The sequence below is a fragment of the Haemaphysalis longicornis genome, unplaced genomic scaffold, assembly GCF_048455015.1.
Source record: "Haemaphysalis longicornis isolate Haplotype H1 unplaced genomic scaffold, Haemaphysalis longicornis Haplotype H1 scaffold_2, whole genome shotgun sequence".
In the NCBI taxonomy this organism is placed as follows: Eukaryota; Metazoa; Arthropoda; class Arachnida; order Ixodida; family Ixodidae; genus Haemaphysalis; species Haemaphysalis longicornis.
The window spans coordinates 90,543,337-90,565,204 of NW_027526295.1; the positions used below are offsets into that span (position 1 = coordinate 90,543,337).

The following is a 21,868-nucleotide window of genomic DNA, read 5'->3' on the forward strand; positions in this document are numbered from 1 at the left end:
GCCCTGGAAACTGCTTACCACGCCACGGCTGAGGTAGAGCACTCGCCTCATATGCGGGAGGTACTGAGTTCGAATCGTGGTACCGCCGGGCACCCACCTGTGTCTTCAATGGGTACAGGCATGCCAGGTCAAGTGCGGACCTTTCAAAGGGGAATCCACGCCTGAAAAGCTTCCTTTACTCTTGCGAAGGGCCCCTGATTCTTGTTCATGTGGTGGGCCCATGGCCATCATGGCGCGTTGCGCCATTGCCGGGGGGGAAAAGTCTGGCGGCATGTCCTACCGTCCTACTGCAGGCGGTTGCGAGCTGAGCGTCCACCATGGCTGTGGAAGGCACCATGCGCATTCGTGTGCCTTGGCGGCGCCGTGCACCTACCGGTAAAGTAGCTACAAACGACTATCCTGCCTGCGCTCGGCTCTTGTGTGGGACTACAAGGCTTGGGAAGTTGACCCGGCTTGTACGGGAAATCGCCTCTATGGAAAGGGGTGGCTGCAAAAACACAGGAAGTACAGCAGCGTAGGCTGAGAGGTACAGCACTCGCCTCGTATGCGGGAGGTTCCGGGTTCGAATCCTCGTACCGCCGGGCACCCACGGGTTGGTTTAATGGGTTCAGGCGTCCCTGGTCGAGTGCGGACCCTTGAAAGGGGAATCCACGTATGGAAAGCTGCATTTACCCTTGCGAAAGGCCCCTGACCCTTGTCCATCTGGCGGCGCCCCCTGCCATCATGCCGCGTTGCACCTATGCCGGGCGTGAAGGAGTATGGTGGCATGTCCTGCCGCAGGCGGTTACGAGTTGAGCGTCCAGCGTGGCTGTGGAAGGCACTATGTGCATTCGTGTGCCTTGGTGGCAGCGGGCAGCTAACGGTAAAATAGGTACAAGAACTGCCCGGCCTGGCACTCGGCCCTTCTGTGGGACTACGACGCTTGGGAAGTTCACCCGGCTTGCACGGTATGTTCGCCCCTATGAAAAGGGGCGGCTGCAAAAACGCACGAATGTTTACCGGATTTGGTGAAGATGCCCTCTGTCACCAGGCAACCGAAGATGGTGGCCGGGGCTAAACCATTGCCAAGCTTTGAAGAGCAGACGACTCAGGCGCATCTGGTCCATGCACGCAACGTAAGACTTTATTAGGGCTCATTTCTTCCGCATTCTTGACGTGTTTAAGCCGGCAATTTAAAGGCCATGAAACCTACAGTGCACAACGAGGGCACATAGTTATTACAAGCTCACAATACCGCAAGGTTTCTGCATGTAATCACACCAAATAGATTTGTCATGTACCTTGCGAAGACGTACGGCAAGCTAGCGAATGCTTCATGGCCTAAGATAGTTCATTTTTAAATCTTCTCAATTCAGGTAATGAAATCCGTGCTTTGCGCGGTTTCGCAGTTCCTGACCTGCTGCAGCCTGGTCACGAGATTCTAATACAAAGCTTTTCCATAGGCAGCCACCGACGAGACAGTCAGGCTTGGTGGCATCATGGCGCTTAATAAGGGTAAGAATCTACGTTAAAATATCAATGTGCAATTGAATAGTTTTTTAGCTGGAAAACGTTGCCGCGAACATTTTTGCAAAAAATCTTTAGACCACTATGATCTGATGAATTTAGCCGGTGTTTTGCAGCCGAGACTGCAGCGGAGCCTGATTAGACACCATTCTGTTGTGCCAGATGCGAATGTAGATTCTCCTTTTAGATGGTAATGCATCTCAGGAACATGTTCGGAAGCAAAGTTTACAAAATGTTGGCTACAATCACTAAAACACTACGAATTTTTCTGATTACGGCAAAGTCGCAGTGACTATTTTTTATATGGTAGCACATTCGTGCATGTGTTTGTTTAAAAGCAACGCCAACCGATGTTGTGAAGCACTCTATCCCAACGAAAAAGGCACCAGTTATTACAGGCTGGGCCGAAATCGTTTCACTGATAGCAGAAGAGAACGTTTTGAAGCGGAATGTTTCGATATACTACCGTTAAAAATGCTGCTGGAACGAATGGTGGCAACCATAAAAGGGCAACATACTTTTTATGTATATAATGGTAAATCGGTATTTAGGACCGTGCTTAAGCTTTCACAAAAGTACAGGGCAGCCTTTTCTATCCCAATATGCTCTTGCTTAATCATGCATCGCGAGTTCTCTTTTAGCCTGATAGGGCTGCTGCAACACCGACAGTCAAACCAACTTTCTGGAAAAGCCAAGCTTCCGAATCTGGAACAGGGCTGTTAGCAGCACGTGATTGAAATTTCACGTCGCTTTTTCGAGATGCCGTAATTGCAAACATGGGCTAGCAGGAAACAATAATTCAAGAACAAAACTTGGATGTGCATAAAATCTTTTAGGTAACCGAGGTTTTCAGGCCACATCACTTACGACGGTAGTTCCACATTTGGCCAAGGTGTTCCACATATTTTCAATATCAGGGTTTACCACCAAAAAAATTATTTCTGCCAATTTATGTAGACATTTTGTTTAGTTACACCGCTATAGAAACCACTCGCTTTCCTATGTTCCAGAGAATTGAAGACTACTCAGTCGGCTGTCTTTATAAAGACGCCCTGAAAGCGGTTGGAGCGTTACATGGTCTGTCACACTTTCAGGCAAATGAATGTCCTAGTAATCACCTCCTTCAATAATTCCGTAAGGCGCCCAGTATTAGTTGAGGTAAATCAATTCTAAACAGAGAATTTCCTTCCCCTTCTCGATTCTCGCTCGTTTACTTCACCCCTCGCACCGCGCGGGCGGGCTCATGATGCCTCGCTTCTGAGGGACGTGTGCATCAATACGGTGGCGTAGACCGTCTGCTTGTGCTATATTCTGCGCCTCATGATTGTTTTGTCGGACTTTCTGAGTTCCCCTTTGGGCCGTTTTTTATTACTTTGCGTATGAAAGAGAGAAACATCTTTAATGGGCAAGTAAGGCCAGCCAAGCTGGGCACCCGATTTCCTACACTAAAATTTGCTCATGAATCTTGTATTCCGCTCACGGCTGTGATATCTGCATGGACATGCGTTCCGCACCGACGTCACTATATATATGTCTTAATCGTTCGCTCTACAAATGTCTGGCTTGGTTGTGTTGTCGTAACGCCATGAACTCGCGTACATAAACAGTTGAAGTATTCTATTGCATTATTCCGGTCGGTTCTAAAGATTTCTCAATTGTTTCTCAGTCGATAGCCGTGCTCAGACCCCAGCCGAGGCTATGTGCCAGGCTATACCCGAGGGGGCTGGTTATAGACGAGGCCGCTGGCTTGGACTTGAACCGACGAAACAAGAAACTCTTTTGAACGCCTTTGTTCCCGGTGTGCCGGATTACACCGCAAACCCGCACCCCATAAAACGCCCGCTAGCAAAGCCTCCGTCAGAAGCGTCAAGAACCGTTTCAGACACCGAGAAAAAATGGCCGCGGCGTACCTCAGCTAACCTTGGATTTGCAAATAAAAAGTTTGGCTTAGTCTTGTTGGGTCTTAAGTTTGCTTTGTTAACCTTGAATGTACCTGTATTACAGACCTGGCTGAAAGCCGTTCCGTTCCTTGCAACGCTCACAGATGTAGGCCCGGCGAACGGGGCGTTCGCCAGAGCCAACACTGCGTTCATTCACAGTGAATGCGACGTTTGGTTTCGTCGGCACAAGATGAATCACGTAGGCAGAGACGACCCAGCGGCCCTTGCATGGGGGGCTAGGGTCATGGTCGGCGGGCGATCAGCATAACGGCCGCGACCGTGGCAGCGGCCGGCGCTCGTGCTGAGCCAACGCCGCCTGGCTGAGCCGAACAATGAAAACGGGGCCTTCTGCGCAGTGCTGAAAGCGGGCCCAGCGAATAAAGGGTGTTTTATTGGGGGTGTTTTATTGGGGTGTTCTATTTTTGGTGTTTTATTGGGGGTGTTTCTCCGTTCAAAAGGTGAAATGGCGTGTCGGGCGCAAAACCGCTGGATGAAAGTGGTAAAGCTTTGCTTCGAAAAACGGCTGCTTTGCTAGGCCAACTGTATAAACACTGGGCTAGGAGCCCCTCAGGCGGGTGCATTTATCTCATGCCCTATGGCGGTGGCGTGGAGCTCATATTCTCTCCTCTCAACTTACCCTAGCGTGGAATATACACTCGCTTTGTGGCACCCGTTTCGGGTAGTCGTGGCCGTGGTCTGCAGCAGCCAACGTCGGGAATGGTCAGATGACCACCTGCCAAAAGTACTCTAGCCCTTCACGAGCGATAAGATACGAAACAGCGCGGACACGATTTTGCGATAGCAACATCCGCGCGCTAAGAACGAATAAAAGCTCAGGCAGATTGCTTGCTACCTGGATTGCATGTTTTACCTATTGGCATTTCCTGTCGGGGTTATTGATTGCAATACTTCGAGTGTTTCCTGTGGTAGGTTTTTGACTTCGCTGACTGCACAACAGTGCTGCACAACAACTGCACAACAACTGAAATCCTATAGGGCCGACGACCGTTAGGGCGATCTGTATTGTCGGCGTCTTCGGCCAGCAAGTCAGTCACACCACGCGGACTTCCGATCAGCCGCCTTTCTTTATCGCTAGGCGTCGGGTGACAAGGCTCTCAACCATCTGCGCACTTTGTCGGCATAGCCGTCGGGTTGTCGTCGGGGCAGACACCATCCAACGCACCTTAACAAGATGCCTGGTAAGAGAGTGAAAATAAATAAATGTGCACGAACACGATAGCATTAGGCGTTCTGCAGGGAGTGCTAATTAACCAAAGGCATAGCCGCGAGCAGTCGATGCTCAGAACACAACGCTTCTCTTCGTCGGAAGGGCAAAAAAAAGCCGTCCAATTGCAATATTAGTGCTGCGTGAACCGTGTGGGAGCGTGTGTCTCGAACCGTGTATCTCCAGTTTTGTGCGTCTGCGAGCGTGGAATACCTTGCAAAAGACCACCCCCCTAGCAGACACATCCTGGGAAACGCTGTGCGAATGTATATTTGCGTGATCATTGTTCCCATTGAGGCAGATTTGCCTTTAAATATACAGCGTACACCGGCGCAGCGCCACAACTGAAGGCTGCCACAAAAATAAAGTTTGTCACCTCAAATCAGAAAAGGTAGATAGTATGGGGGAGATGCAAAAATGGTTTATCGCAGTTAATATTCATTAGGCCAGGGGCAAGTTACTTTTAGAGCATCAAATCTGGAAAATTACTACACGGAGACATATAAAAATAACAGGTTTACCAGACATTGTGGTTTCACGTAGGCTGCCAAACCAATTCAGGAATGTTCATGCTGAATGTGAGAAATGTTCGGGTGTACCGCATTAGGTGACGGCTCCGCAAAAACGTAACGCGATATACAAAAGTATAAATACATTATTATTTTAATTTGTGTTTTTTCATAGGGCATGCGAAGAACGGTTGATAATGAAAACCTCACTTTACTCGTAAATATTACTTCGCGCTTGGAGCACAAAAGCGCTTCTCGGGCGGTATAACTTAATCGGTTTCTGTAAGCGAACGTTTTCGCCTAGTACATGCGTCATATGGGAGATTTAAGTTGCGTGCTTCTAAAGCCAAGACTTTGCCCGCACAGAGCTGTCAGTAAACAGCTCATAACGGCAGACAAAAATGCAGCTTAATAGTAACGCCCACATCTTCAGTCTTTTTCACTTCACGTCGAAACATGACGGAGACGTCAAGGAAAAACAACTTTCACGGCCATGCAGGCTTATTCGGCTTTATCCATTTGAGATTCAAGAAATTATGCGACCAAAGAAAAACAATTTGGCATGCACTAGAAAAGATAGCTCGCAAAGCAATTCACGAGGAACCGGTTGCAGAACCGGTTGCTCCTGTTTCCTTTTGTAACACGTGTTGAAACACAACCTCATTTTCTCCTGGTACAGCACTAGATTGGAACGACCTTCCTAGCGACATCGCAACCATTACCTGCCCATCATTCTTCACAGAAAGCATTATTAAGGTTACATCCTTTGCTTCTATGTTAATTACTTTGGTTACCCACGCCTTATGTAATACCCCCTCGCGGGTCTTTAGGAAAATAAAATGAAATGAAATGAATTGAAACCGAATTGGTATTCACGAATTTAGAAAACGGGGCCAAATTCGGGGCAAGCACTGCGTTCTTCTGGCGTTACTCGCGCGGCCAGATGTTTGTATGTGGTCCAGATATTTTGTTTTCCCGCCAAGGTAACCAATCCTTAACGCATCTTTGCCGTTCGACCACTTAATTCTGTCGGGTCCAGGTTAGCCAAATGGTGCTGTTGAAGAAGAGTTTCAAGCCGTGGGAAGAAATTGCGCAAACGACGCGAAGCTGCCCCAAGAGGCCCAAAACATCCGTCGGTAAAGCAGACGACAAAGCCGACAGAATGGTCCCGCCCACGCGACGACAAAGCCGACGAAATGGTCTCGCCCATGCGACCACCGAATGAGCAGCTCTGGAGTGCGGAAAACGCTGGGAAAATTCTCCGCGCCATCTATAGTGTCGTCCGTGTAATGAGCCTAATAGCACTGTTGGGTTAAAGTGTTGGAAGACCTATTATTGAAACTTAGCAATCCCTCAGCCTGTCTTTCTGTCACAGCCCTCAAGCTTCTTCCACTAGACGTCTTATTTTTGCAAGCTCAATCTTCCCTCCTCATTTACGATTCCGAAATGCGGCATTTGTGGCCTGACATTTGCATATCGTTGCAACAATGCTTGCATGCTTTGGCACAATCCCCGTGGTCTTTTTTACTGGCCTCACCGGTAGCATTGGCTGCTTGTCACTCACGGGCTTGTCAACACGTATTATCGTTTAGTTGGCGGATATCCCATTCCACCCACTTTGCAATACCCTTTCCAAACACTCTTTTTTACGCTTGGCATTCAGGCGGAGGACAGCTGTTGCTTTACAGCAAGGTCGGCAGCTGAGCTAATGCAATGCCACCACCGACTGCTAAACGTGACGTCACCTCTCTGCACCCGGCCGTTGGTTCTGTGTTCTTCAACAGAATAAACAACTGCGCCAGTATGTATTGGTTCAAGGCTGCTGGCACCATATAGTTTCATACTATTTTATACTAGAGGGAAATCTGGCGGCCGCAAGCGTTCTGATAAGTACCGGCAGGCATGTTCCACTTGTGCGGGGCACAACTCATGCACAGCCTGGAAAGTTGCGTGCGGCTTTAAAAGGGCAACTGTTATGGGCGAAACCCCTTAGGGGCTTGGCTGTTGTCTCCTGTCGTCGTCGCAATGGCAGCCTCACGAATTCATGGTTCTAAAGCAGAGAGAAACCAGGGAAGCACCGTAAATAAAGAACCAGGAACCGGCACTAAAGAACCGCAAAAACGGCCAGGAACACTCCTTTACTCGTCGTGCCAGATGACTTCGTGGTTCAAAGACAGTACACGTTTACAGGACAGCTGCACACATCTATCCCACAAAGGTTTCATCTCTGTTGGTCAAAACGCAGTAGCAAAAATACACTTAAACACTGCATGCTGCGCTCCTCCGCAGGTTTCATGTTAGTAGAGATGTTTTATTGCAACATAGTACCTAAATGTGCTGAAATATTATAAAAAATGGTGCTCCTGTAACAAAGATAGTGAGCGACCGTTAGAGCACAAGTCCCCACAAGCAGGTATGTGTTTGACTAAAGCGGAGGCTGACCTCCCTAGCAGCATCAAACTCCCTGTGATTATATGTCGCCCGTAGCGACACGGCGGCAGCTCTATCGTCAGTGCTTCGGCGCGAGACCTGCTCCCGGACTCCAGACCTCGTTTGGACTCTGAAATGGCCAGACCTCGTTGGAACCTCTTGCCAGACCTGCCAATAAAGATCTATATATTGTGGTGGAGGTCCTAGTCTCCACGCGAACCCCAGCCTGGAACTACGAAACAAGCGAGTGCTCACGCCCCTGCATGGAGAAATCGACCACGACATGGCGTCTCTACAGCAGGCACCCATCGTGTTCTCCGGGTCTCTTCGCCAACGCGACCCAGCCTTTTATTGGCAACGACGACGCCGATGCGTGCCGAAGATTGGCTGTCTGCGTACGAAAGGGTGAGTGCCTAGAATTGATGGGATGATGGAATGAAGCTGAGAAATATGGAGTTCTCCCTTACCGAGCTCGCCAACACGTGGCTTCATAACCACAAAGCGCGCATGGATACTTAGTCTGAATTTAAGACTGAGTTCATTAAGGCGTTCTGTGGCCCCGCTGTGCGCAAGCTTCGCCCCGAACAGCGGCTTCGCGTGCGAGCACAGCGAGATGACGAGTCACAATAATTACATTGAGGACGTTGTGGACCTCTGCAAGCGGGTGGATCCTGCGATGCCTCAGTCCGAAACTGCATACTGACCAGCGAAGATGCTCCACAAGGGTCCATGTCGTCATTGCGCGTACCTTCCGACCTTTCTCCACGTCTGCCGCAAATCGAGTCGTTCGTGCGTGCAGACGTTTCGCGCCAGCTGGACCTGCTCCCTAGTGCTTGAGAGCCCCCTTTCCGCTGCCCGCGACTGTGCAGCGAGTGATCCAAGACCAGGTCACCGAGGCGCTTCCCTCAGCCTGCCAAACGCCACGTGTTACTATAGTTTATCAACAAAGACGTCACCTCGGACCAACGCGACCAGCTCATGAAACTTCTACAACGTTTTCGCGGATCGTTCGATTGCCCGCATACCTTGCGACGCACGTTGAATATCGCCCATGAAATTGACTCCGGCTCCCACGCCCCACCACGGCAGCGCCCATATCGCGTGTCACCTGCGGTGCGCAGCGCCGCGTGATCGATGAGCAAGTAGCAGATATACTTGCCCGCATTGAAATCGGCCCTTTACCAACTCATGGGCCTCCGCCGTGGTACTGGCAACAAAGAAAAACGGGTCGACCCGGTTCTACGTAGATTACCGTCGCCTAAACAAGATTATACGCAATGACGTCTACCCGCTACTTCGTGTCCTCGATGCTCTTGACTGCTTACAGGGGCCCAGTTTTTTTCCTCGCTAGATTTGCGGTCCGGCTACTGGCAAGTGCCAATGGCCGATGCCGATCGCTCAAAAACAGAGTTCATAACGCCGGACTGGCTTTACGAATTCAATGTGATGCCTTTCGGGCTTTTTAATGCTCCAGATACCTTCAAGCGAATGATGGACGATGTTTTATGGGGCCTCAAGTGGAAAACCTGTCTGTGTTATCTCGACATTGTCGTGTTTTCGCCATATTTCAAAAAGCACCTTGAACGCCTTAACAAGTGTTGACCTGCATTTCTTCGGCTGGCTTACAACTAAACTTCAAAAAGTGTCGTTTTGATGCTCAGACGCTAACAATCTTGGGCCATGTTGTTTCAAAAACGGCATTCCTCAGGACCCGCAAAAGCTTCGTGCAGTAGCAGAGTTTCCAAAACCGACCACTCTGAAAGACCTTTGAAGCTTCATTGGCCTCTGTTCCCTTTTTAGACGATTCGTTCAAATCTTTGCCACTATTATCGCCGCTTTGACGCAGCTCCTCAACGGAAGCGCAGAAATTACCGACTGGTCTCCTTCCTGTGAAAAGGCATTCGTGGCTATGCGAAGCCCGCTAACATCGCCAACAGCACTGCGTCATTTTGGCCCACTTGCACCTACCAAAGTACACACTGACGTCAGTGGTGTCGGTCCTAGTGCCGTTCTTGCTCAGCGCAAAGCAGGCTTCCATGAATAGGTTGTTGCGTACGCCAGTCGCACACTGACAAAGGCGGAGCCGAACTATTCCGTCACCTAGAAGGAATGTTTGGCAATCGTTTGGGCTATCACCAAATTTCGTCCTTTTCTCTACGGTCTTCCTTTCAACGTTGTCAGGCATCACCACGCTCTATGCTGGCTGTCCTCACGGAAAGACCCTTCTGGTAGACTCGGACGTCGGGCTTTTTCACTTGAAGACTACGATATCCGAGTCTTATACCGGTCCAGACGCAAACACAGTGCCCCAGAGCTCTGCCTCGATCACCAGTCGTGTCCGACACCGGTAGCCTGTTCACAGCAGACTGCGCGTTGGCGTCACTAGCCATACATTATATGGCCTCGGAACAGCGTAAGAATCCGTGGATCACCGCAATCTTGCAATAGCCGTCGAGTTCATCAACAGTTTCAGCGTCCCGGGCAACACGCCGCCAGGCTTCACACTGCGCCATACATGACAACCTGCTTTACCTCCGTAACTACTCACCTGAAGGCAGGAAGTGATTACTCGTCATTCCTGGCCATTTGCGTTCAGACGTATGGTCTTACTACCACGCTGACACACAGTACGCCCACGCCGGAGTGTTTAAAACGTATCAGCGGCTCCGTTTGCAGCACTGGCGGGGATGTACACATTTGTGATCAAGTACATCCGCTCTTGCATAGAGTGTCAGCGTCGTAAGTCTCCTCCTCAACACCCCACAGTAGCATTGCAGCCATTACCGTGTCCACGACGACCTACGCATGCGCGTAGGGCTATCTGGAGTAAGAGTGTTGTCTGCTACGCTGTTCTTTGACATTGTTGCACCACCTCCCCCTTAATATGAACAACTTTGTTCATGAGAAATGGTGGTTATTTTAAGCGCATGAGCATATCAAATGCACGTTTGATTTTTTTTTCGATCACTTGCCTCGCAGAGCGTGAGGAATGCCACTGGAAAGATAAATAAAAGTAGAACAAGCCGGATTTTTCTGGCCGGAAGGGCCTTAGGCCGCTGCCCGTTATATCGCGATAAATAACAAATCTGATAAAAATGTGACCCACGCAACTTAGCCACCTTCGGCGGTAGTGAATTGGCTTTGCAAGGTAAGAATACAGGGGGTGTGTTGCCCTGAAGAGCACAGCGCAGCAGACGACGCTCCTGCAACAGATAGTTCTATACGCGTGCACGCACTGTCGTCTATTTTCTCTGTGAACACCATGATAAGGCGCTGACGTGACGATCGGTCGTAGCTCCCGCTTTAATATTAAAATTTGGGAGGCTGTACATACCAACTGAAGATTCATTGCACGGCATGCCCTTTTGGACTAAGTGCTTTTGATTATGCCGAAGTGTTGCAAAATGCGTAAAACATGTAAGCATAGCGTAATACAAGTGTATTCAAGCCAAGGACGTTGCCAGGGGTGGTGTTTTGGTGGCAGAACACCGTGCGAAATTTTCTTCGTGCTGTATCTCTGCTTTCCCCACGTTTCGGCTGTTTTTCTATTGCTATTTACACACCAGATTGACTTATCAAAATGTAAGAACAAAAATAACAATAGTGTTCATTTGTTGTTTGTGTGCAATAGGGCTGTGCTCACTCTACATTCAGCGGACTGAACATGAACGAAACCAATCTCGGTCACCAAACACAAAACAGCTACGGAGTACTCCACTCCATTGCTCATGTTGATATTACACAAATCATTGGTACCTCCGAATTGGTTGGCGTGCACTGCGGCTGTCTCTAGTAAAGTGCTGTTCGTACCACTCCTAAGTGAATACGGCAGCTTGCAGCGAGTGATAGAAAAGCGTGACTGATAAGTAAAAGTCGAAACATGCTGAACTTTCGTAACGGGAGTCTGTCTCCAGTTATTGTAGACCTTTTGCGATAGGCCTTGCGGGAAAATCGTAGCCGAAGCAGAAGAAAGTGCCAAGCCAAATCATGGCAAATTATCAGGGGCCAATGTTTCCGAGCATGGTAATAGCTTGACGTCTATTATTGGCTGGTGTTTGAGAAAGGTGGCAAGCCAACATTTAGCTAAGCCCTGGAAGGCCAATATTGAATAATGCATGGCAAAAAATCTTGCCAGGATAATGCCGATGCGTGGACACCATGCGCACCTCGGCTTTTCTGACCAGTCCTTATGGCCAATGCCTAATCTATGAGTTACCTCGCGGCCCGTTTTCGGCTTTATATATGCCATTACACAGAAAGTAATTTATTCCGCACGCATCAAGCAAATTTCTGTACAATGACATGTACAAAACAGAAATCTAGCCGCTATGCACAATTTCCAAAGTGCATCAACTTTGCGAACAATACCGTGACTTGAGCAACATAACACATTAGGTGTTTTACCTTTTTTTATTATACACATCAAATTTACAATAACAAACCTGACTTCTCTGTGCCAAGAATACGACATAGTTTGGTTCAAACCTTAAGCACAAAAACAAAGCACCAAAACAATAGTAGACAGAAATGAAAAACCTGATGAAGATGCTTAGTTTAGCTGATTGAGAAGCCTACCAAACAGGAGCATCAAGTAAATGAAAACAAAACCCCTTCCTTTGGTAATTAGACGATCTTTCAAGAGAAAGATATGTGCTTTACAGCACTATTGTAGAAAAGTGCAGCTTTGAAGACTTTTTCTCTCTGCTGCATCCGACACTTGTCCACGGGAAAGACATGTTGTAGCGCCTGTAATACAAAAAAAAATTCTTCACTACAATCGTAAATGCACTCTTATTACTAATTACAGTACACCGTATTGTACCCTCTTTAACGCATGCACCTGTGAAAGTATTCAGCCTAAACGTTCACCTTGATAACACCCGCTCTAGAGCAAGAAACGTACACTCTTAGGAAGAAAGGACTAAAATAGGAACTAAAATACAGCCGTTAGTCTTCCAAAGCAACCGTTGATCTACAAGGGCAGTACTCTGTGGCAGAGTATGTGCCATGTGCACAAATGCGGACTAACTCTTCGTCTCCGCCGACCTATAAGGAGTAACGGGAAGACTAAACGCATGCAGTTAGTCCCTTTGCTGCGTCGTTAATTTCCTGTAATGACGTCGTCCTTGCCATTTGACGCATAAGTCTGTGGATAGTTTTAGGTTCCGAAAACACAAGTCATTGCAGTCAGTGGGTCCTTCACATGGTGCCAAGGCAGAAGTTATCGATGTTAATTATAAGAAAAGCGCTTAACCGTAATCGAGCGGTGGGTAATGGCAAGGATCGGTGAAACGCGATGGACAAATGCTTTCCGGTGAACTTATGTTGCATACGATTCGCGCGAGGTCATAACTTCCAATGAAAGATTTCAAGTGCGTCAAAAAGAAGAGAAATATTAGTGACAATAAGAGACCTTGATACCCAAGTGTAATGAACATGTACGTTTAACCCACTAGGCAAAAAGCATTACTTGCCAATTTCAACCGCTGCAAATTAAAAATTCTCGCTACAGGTAAGCGTTTTGATGTTATCTTTTACAATAGGTACATAATACCCGTGTGCACCAAAGCTATTACAATGCGGCAACTGCTGTAAAAACCGGGTTGCGTTTCCCAGTCCCGATCGTCTTGTGATGCTAACTTGAAGAATGCAGGCTAAAGAACACCGAATTTGGTTTTGCCGATGCAAGAAAATATGGTCCGTTTCCCTCTTCTGACAATCACACACACGATACCTAGAGCACTTTACATGTGTATCAAACACTAAGAATACACTTAGTGTGCGCTAGTTCGCGCGGAAACAAATGAGTCGTCGGATCACCCAACCATTGATTTCAACTAGGCGATGAGCTGATTGTTCTTTACGAGAAAAAACTACTGTTGTGAGGCTGTACTTACACTTCAACTGAGCAGTAGTCCCTAAAGTTAGCAACGCCCAAACGCAAAGCGCAAATCGCAGTCGCGTTCACAAGCACGGATAGAAATTCGGACAAAAGTTCCAATGAATCAATCGCCTTTTAGCACAGCACTACATAGAGTTTCTTACAATATACACTAGAGAGGAATCTGGCGCTAGCGTCTATGCGGCTCCCGTCAAGGCCGTCTGTGTCGTCATGGACCGCCATTATACATCGCGCTCGCCTTAGTTTCATCATTCGCTTGGATTGAAACGTTTTAGTGACCGCAAATTTAAACGAAGTGCCACAAAAACGTGAAGAACAGTATGCAATTATGTATGTGTAAAATAAAAACAGGCTGTTTTGAACTAAGGAAAAAGGAAGTTAAGCGTATTTTTGCCGGAATGGTTGTGCCAGCTATTTCGCCGGCCAAGGTTGTAGTTACGAACAATGTTAATATTGGGGGAGGGGGGGGGGGAATCATTAGATACTCGGATTTTATTAATTTTACCTATATTTTAAATAATAAGTTGTTTGAAGAGTTTGAAAAGTTTTTTTGAGCGTGCCTATGCAAACGTTGCCTTCGTGCTGGACCGCTGCACCGACCGTCAGCTAGTATAACAAGAAAATAGAAAGCGTGGCGTTAAACAGTTGTGCACTATGACAAGATAGAACGCATACAAGCGCCCGTATCTGTCGTATCCCCGTTGTCGTATCTTGCCTTCGTCAAAGTACGTTTTGTTTCTTCTTTTCGTCGGCTACAAATCTCGCGCCGGCATATTACCCGCTCAGGCATGCGTCCTTCGACTGCGGCATGAGCAACGTCAGGTGCGACCACGGATTGCCTGCTGTTTCACTGAACACGGCTACCACAGAAACGGGGGGATTTCGGCTTCCTTTTAGCTCGTAAACGTGTTAATGCATAGTGAACAAAGCAAATTCCCAAAACCAATTAGGAATCCTATTGTCATGCCAAGCCCAAGCCAAAAAGGAGTTCTTCCCATGAACCCACATTACGACATGGGTTACCAGGCGCGATTTCCTCTCTAGTATACTTACTAAGAAACTCTATGCAGCACTACACTGTGTATACATGAATATTATCAACCTCAGCATCCGTCCGGCGGCTTTATCTAATGGTAGCGCGTCGGGTTCTATGTGTCTAGTTACGGGCGTCGGTAGTTCGAACCCATTATGCCGCCAATGTGATTTTTTTGCTCCAACTCTCTTTTAGCAGTTCGTCCTTAAAGGGTATCTGAATGGACCAACCGGGTCGCGGACTAAACGTTCCTCCCCTCATATTTACTCCCCAAAACGAGTAATGACTGTGGCAAAGGCCGTTAGTCCCCTACAGGACCAACTTTTGGTCCTTTTCGCTTAAGAGAGTACTGCACTTACTGAATTTATTTTTCAATTGTATTTTTTTAGTGCAGCAGTTACTTGCTTGTTTTTAAGAAATCAGACCGAAGTTTCAGTGAAAAGGTGTTTCACAAATAGTCCAAGAGACAAAGCAACACGCCAGTGGTTCCGTGAAAGTTGCTGTGCCTTCTGTATTCTTTCTAACAATCCAAACAGACAAAAATATTGTGCCGTCAACGTTTTATTAGCGTAAGCATTGTTTTCTAACAACGCGCGCTCAGAGACTACAAGGCAACTCACTAAAAAATAGGCTAGGAACACCCAGATTTTCACGTGTTTTCTCGCACGATATCTTTCCCAGCCTTCAGCTAGATGACAATCCCTATGACCTTTTAATGAGTAATATTTTAAGGGGTAACCAAACAATGCGACAATTCTGAGCGACGCTACGAACCTAACTGATTGGTGTTGCTGTCACTGTTGCTCACTTCTGCCTGGTCAGACGCGCCAGAAGCGAACGGAACCGATGGAGAAGACCAGCTGTGGCGTAACTACTTTCTGGCGCAATATATTTATAGCTGGCGTTTATCGATGCCAGCACATCTGTAACTGTTATGCTGCACAAAAGTATTGCTTTAATGTAGAGTAAAAAACTGAGCACTTTTGGACGGCCACAAAAAGAGGAAACACAGGACAGGCGCCGACTCACAACAAGCATTTATTACACGAAAGTCACACATAAGTACATGCGGAAAAATTTCCACTGCGCATGCCCAAAACTAAACGGATGACACTTGGAATAACAAATATAAAAACCAACAAATCAAACACCCTAACTCCGGTCATCAATAAATTTCACCTACCTGTTGTGTAACGAGATCAACGTTTCGCTGACGCACTCATCACCCAGCTTTTTTATGTGATATGCTTCGGGTATCTCCCTCGCCCGGCTATCACGGCACTGACACAAGACCTTAACCCCCTTCAAGAGTGGCTTACAGGGATTACACGTGCATGCTGAGCAGTGAGTGTGGAGATGCCCGCTGGCGCTGTTGAGCATCGACAATTCATGCTCTCGTAATCTCACACTAACGCATCTTCCCGTTTGGCCCACGTAAACCTCGTCACATGTCAGCGGTATTTGATAAACCACCCCCGTGCAGCAATCAACGTATTCATTGGCGTGCGTTTTTCTGCACCCTAGCAGTCCAGCGCGAATTTTGTCTATCCGCGAGCACATCCCGCCTAGGTTGACCGGTGCTGAAAGTTCCACCTGGAGGCCATCCCGCCTAGGTTGACCGGTGCTGAAAGTTCCACCTGAAGGCCATACCGTTTAATAACCTTCTGCAATTTTTGGGACGCCTTGTGCGCATAAGGCGCAACTACACGTTTGTTACTCTCGCGTTCTCTAGGCGGGATGTGCTCCCGCTTCGGCAAAAGTTGCGCTCAACTGAAAGGCAGGGGGAGGGGGGGGGGGCAGGAGGAGGGGGAAAGCCCACCCATGCATACGTTGATTGCCGAACGGGGGTAGTTATTGAAATACCGCTGACATGTGGCAAGATTTACGTGGGCCAAACGTCAAGATGCGTTAATGTGAGATTGCGAGAGTATGAATCATCGACACAGAATAGAGCGAGTAGGCATCTGCCCACTCACTGCTCGGCATGCACGTGTAAGCCGTGTAAAGACCTTTCTACATGCGGCAAATTTCGCCTGTGAATTCGCCGTTGCGGTGCCGCCCGTGCTGCTAAACGATTTATTTTCCTATTTTCACTACTGCGACATATTGCCAAATGCTAAGCGTCGCTCACAAGAGAAGTTCGACTGTTACAAATATAGGTTTAATATGCGTAGATGAAGCATCGTCACTTTTACTACGAGCCTTGGGGCACAAAACATCGGACGGAATGAAGGCGTGTATCATATACGAGTTGTTTATGATGCAAAAGCAGTGTTTTTATTACCTTTCTTTTTTAAGATCTAACCCCTACTTGGTAAGTTGAAAAAGGAACATCAAGTAACAGGACAAAATGAGGAGCGAAGATGCCAATGTTCTCGCTGACAGTTACCAAGTTTCAAGAACTACGAAACAATCGGCTCACCTACCGCGTGGATGGCGCTACGAAAGGTTCGCGTTGGTGCCGCCCTTACACCAGCTGTCACCCACACCCGGCTCCCGCATCGACGGGCACGGTTCACGGCCTATGTGGTCATTGTGCTGCTGCACGTCGTCCTCTACCAGAGACATTTCTCATCTGTTGTAGACTCTGCTTGGTCTCTAGCGTTCTTGCCACCGAGTATTAAGCAGTGCTGGACTCATCCCAGGCTGCTGCCCGACTGTAGACGCTGGCGCTTTGCATGGTATCACTTGAGTCTGTTACACTTCTTCCGTGAGGAATAAACGTCTTAATAAATAGCCTCAAGGAATAAATAGCCTCACTCGCACTCATCGTTTCAGAGCAGAGCAAACCCTGGAAATTAAATAAAGATATCGGAGTCTCTTTTCTCAATGCCGCCACAAGAAAAAGCGCCTTGTTGCATAGCTGCAGCTGCAACCAGTAGTCTAGGTTGCAGGCACGTAGGATGCCGAGTAATCGGTGATATGTGAAAAGCGTGAAAAGAGTACCGCATTGATAGCGATGCAAGTTCTTTATGGCAATATTAAATCCCATGACCTTTGTTTATTCTGCAAATAACTGCATTGTGCGCAAGGTATATTTTCAGAGATAAGAGAAATGGGCTTTTGGTCCCCGCTTACTCGAAAGCGTGCCGTCTGAGTGGTACGCACAGCTTTAGTTGTAGTAACACCAGAACTGCGGTTTTAGTGAGCAGCTTTTAAAGCGACCCTGTGTTAGAGGGACTGATGGCGTCCGCTAAAAAATGTTCACTATTTTTTATTAAACTTCTGACAATCAAATTGCCACGGTTTTGAGGCAAATAGCCGCTATAAAAGTCGCCTGACTACACCCCTAGCCCTAGACGGCACATGCAAACAGGAAAAGAAGCCCCTCTACAGGCTGCAACGCTTCAAAATAAAAAACAAATATACATACACAGTTCTGGCGTAAGAAAGAACAGGAGAAATAATACATACTGCAAAGATATATAACTCAGTATAGGAACACGTTTTTTCTTAAGAAGATAGTAATATAAAAAGAAAATTCTTTAAAAAATTCGTGCGCTACCCCCGATTTTGCTAGGGAAGCACAAAATAGAGTAAACATATACACACAATAACACAAAAACACACAAAAAACGAAAAAAACATTTCGTGTACAATTTTTTTTTTCGTCTGAAAGGGGCCGCTTATGAAGTTTGTCAATGTAAAGGAAAGTTTGACATGCACCTAAATGCAGCCATACGGCAACAAAGGAAAGCTATACAGCTTTCTCGGAAACTTCGCAGTTGAAGAAAAATTCGTCCTAGTAAAGGATACGAACCTGGGACCACTCCTTAACCGGAGCAGTCGCTCTACCAACAGAGCTAACCAGGAGGCTAGTCGTTAGCAGCGCGAAAGCGAATTGATCAACAACTCAAAGTGGCTGCATTCAGGTGGATGTCAAACTTTCCTTTACAGAAACTTCCTCCACCTTGGGGATTTCCCCAAAATCTGGTCGGTGAAGTTTGTCAAATAGCGTCAAGCAGAACTTGGTGACCGTTATGGAGATTAGAAATTTTCCATTTTAGTGTTGGCATGTCATAACTTGTTCATCCACGTATTTGATGAAATTCTTATGTCAGAAAAAACATGCAACTTCCCCGTCATTGTAATAAAGCGTGAAAAGCTCAAGGTCAGCTGTGAAATGAACAAAAAATGTTTCACCCAGTACTTGATTCTGCAAAGATTACGCGTCAAGTATGCAATCTTGTTTGAAACTGTAAGTCCATTGGCAAAGTTTGGGAGATTAAGGGTGAACTGCAGACCCCTTTTTTTTGCGTACGATGGAAACAAGACATAAATGATGGTAAACAATTTCGGCTGAACTCCTCACACAAGTAAATAATATAACCGTGAGTTTACACAGGCAAAATAAATTTGCCTTTTTATTCGCGTCGGCAACAAGGATTTCTTTTATAGTATACCTTCTAAACGAAGTTGAAGGAAGTGGGAAAGCTTTGTCGCAGAAAAAATCCGAACAAAGTTCGTGAAACCATCGCTAAATGTGCGTCCAACCTTCGATGGAAGTGCATCCAATCCATTGGCCAACCTTAAGCTTCGCAAATCGCATCTTAAGTACGGACCCATTGAATGATTTTTCGGATAATCAGTAAATGCATCGACGTAAGATCTAAATGTGAAGTGATATGCCATTTAGTATATAACAGAGTTATATATTACTCCTTGCTTATGTTCAACGCGTGTATTGTTTCATCAAAAGCCGTTCTTTCTTCGCTATTTTTAAGCAAACGTTTTCCGCAGTGGAAGACCGGTTCACGTACGCGCCATGTGACCTGAGATCTATCTCATCATTTTTTTGGTGGACCACTCAGTCTATATGATAATGCATCAGTTTTGTGACAGGACGTCATCAGTGCCACTAAGAAGGCTTTGGCTTAAGGACTTATGCAAGCCCCCTTATACGGGTTGGTCCACCGAAAAGCTCTGACATGATCTGTGAACACACAGCACGGGCGCGAAACTGGGTTTTGATTAGGTCAAAATAGCTACTAAAAATAAGGAACAGGAACAGTTCTAAACAATACAATATACGTAACGATCATGAAGAGGGAGTACAATAGTGTACCTTTATCTCATGAACTACGTATAGGTATACAGTAGCCGACGATTTTGTCGGACCTGGACACGAACAATAAAATAGTCAGAATAAAAGAGCATTCCAAAAAAATCCATGAGTCACCAAGGCAAAATTCATTTCGTTTAAGCAGGACTTATGAAGTCGCGAACGGCTCGTTGCTTTAAATCCCCCCTTCGAGAGAGCCTGCTTGCACCTCTGCAAGCGTCACGTTTTTTTTTCATAAACATTGGACAACAATGCCAAAGCATTGGCAATGTCTTGCGTGGGAGGTTGCGGGTGGTCGGGAGGGCCTTCGTCGGAGTCAGAGCCCTTCGCGGCTGCGCGGTCACTTTGCGAACGATCCGCTCATCCATTAGCTCGGCGCACAACAGTGTGGTGCTGTCCGATGCAGCAAACCCTCGAAATGTCGCGAAAGATCCAAGTTGATTACGCCTGAGGGAGTCACACCGACCCCCATCGAATCCCAAGCTAGCCAGGTGGTTCGGCTTCAAAATGGCGTCTTCATGGAGTCGCACCCTGGATCTGTCGCGGAACGTTTTGTCCAAAAAATAGAACCTTTGGCTTTATTTTGTCTGAAATATCCGTTTTTCAATTACATTACGCCTTTGGTACAACTGGTGGATACCCGAGAAAGACCGCAATATCCAGCACATGCGAATTGTATTAATCCGAAAGAACGGTCGGCCACAGTAAGTTTAGATAAATGCTAGATGCCTTTACATATTCATCATCATTATCACCATCATTATCCTACTCAAGTCAGTGCATGACGAAGGCCTCTCCCATTGCCGTCCAATCTCTCTTGTCCTGCACTGCCCCAGTCTACCTTTTACCCCCAAATTTCTGTATTTCATCATTCCATCGGGTTAATGGCTTTCCACGTCTGCTAGACGCATCTCGTGGTATCCGCTCTGCTCCCATAATTGTGCACCGGTAGTCGGTTCGTCTCACTACACCGCCAGCAAAGTCAATTTCTTTTTCTCTATTTGCACTATGGTATCTTCTAGTCCAATTTCTTCTCTGGTTTATGCAGCTCGTTTCCTGTCCCTACGTGTTATTCCTAACAATACTCGTTCCATGGTCCGTTGAGCCGACCTAAGTGTGCTTTCCAGTTCTCTACTAAGGTGCAGAGTTTCAGCTCCCTATGTCATCCTCCGCAGTATACAATGGTTGTAGATTTGTCTTTTAAGGGAAACAGGTAGCTTACGTTTCATTCTTTTGTAGTGCTTGCGGTGTGCTCCCCATGTCATACCTATTCTGCGCAGGAATTCTTTCTCGTGGTTGGTTGGGCTCAGCACAAACATCTGTTGAACATAGTTAAATTCTGTCATTCCTCTTCAGTTTAGTTTCCTGAGCCCAAGAAAACGTTCTTGACATGCTTATTCCACATTACTTGACGTTTATTCTTTTATGCTTATTCATATTTATTTTTGGCCACACGCCGATGCTTTATGCTTACAGTTCTCAACCATCGTTTTCATGTGTTCTGCAGTCTCAGTCAGCAAGACTACGTCGTCCTCAAACCTTAAATGGCTCAAATATTTTGTGTTTATCCCTAATCCAATGTTTTCTCACTATAGCTTTCTAAATACGCCCTTTCGAAATGTTGAGAAAAGTTTTGGCGAGATGGTATCTCCCTTTCTCACTCCCTTTCGTATCAGATATTTATCGATTTGCGTGTAAAGGGTTATACTGCCCGTGAATCCATTATATATGTCGTTTAGAAGTTTTATGTAGGTATCCTCTATTCGTCAGTCCTCAAGTGCTTCTAAAACGGCTGCGGTGAGTAGGGAATCAAGCGGTTCTTTGTAATCTCCTAATGCCATTTAAAGAGGTGTAGTACGCTCTGCGAATTTTTCTATCTCTTAGTTCACTACACGTACGTGATCTATGGTTGAATAGCCTCTCGTAAATTAGCCTACTCTCTGGCTGATGGCAATCCAGGCTGCCACCTAGGTGGCCAACTATAACTGTCGAAAACAGCTTGTAAGACCCTGATAGTAGGCCGATGGGTTTTTAATTCTTGAGATACATAAGATCTTTTTCTTACAAATCAGAACAATGTTGGTGTTTTTGCAGGCCATGAGCAGTTTCTGAGTCTTCAAGCATTCCGAAAATAGTACTGCAAGCTTTTGCAGTACAATATTCACCCTTTCCTTAAATGTACCGTCATGATTTGCAGAATATTTTCATGCCTCTGGGAGCCTTTCCAACACCCTCTTTAGTTACTAGCGGGACGTCGCAAG

At 46.7% G+C, this 21,868-nt stretch overlaps 1 protein-coding gene across 1 annotated transcript in view; it reads left to right on the forward strand.

The window, feature by feature from the left end:
- The window catches only part of LOC144168154 (arylsulfatase B-like), a 192,754-nt gene that overhangs the window by 55,987 nt on the left and 114,899 nt on the right, over positions 1-21,868 (forward strand). The gene's annotated exons all lie outside the window — the stretch shown is intronic.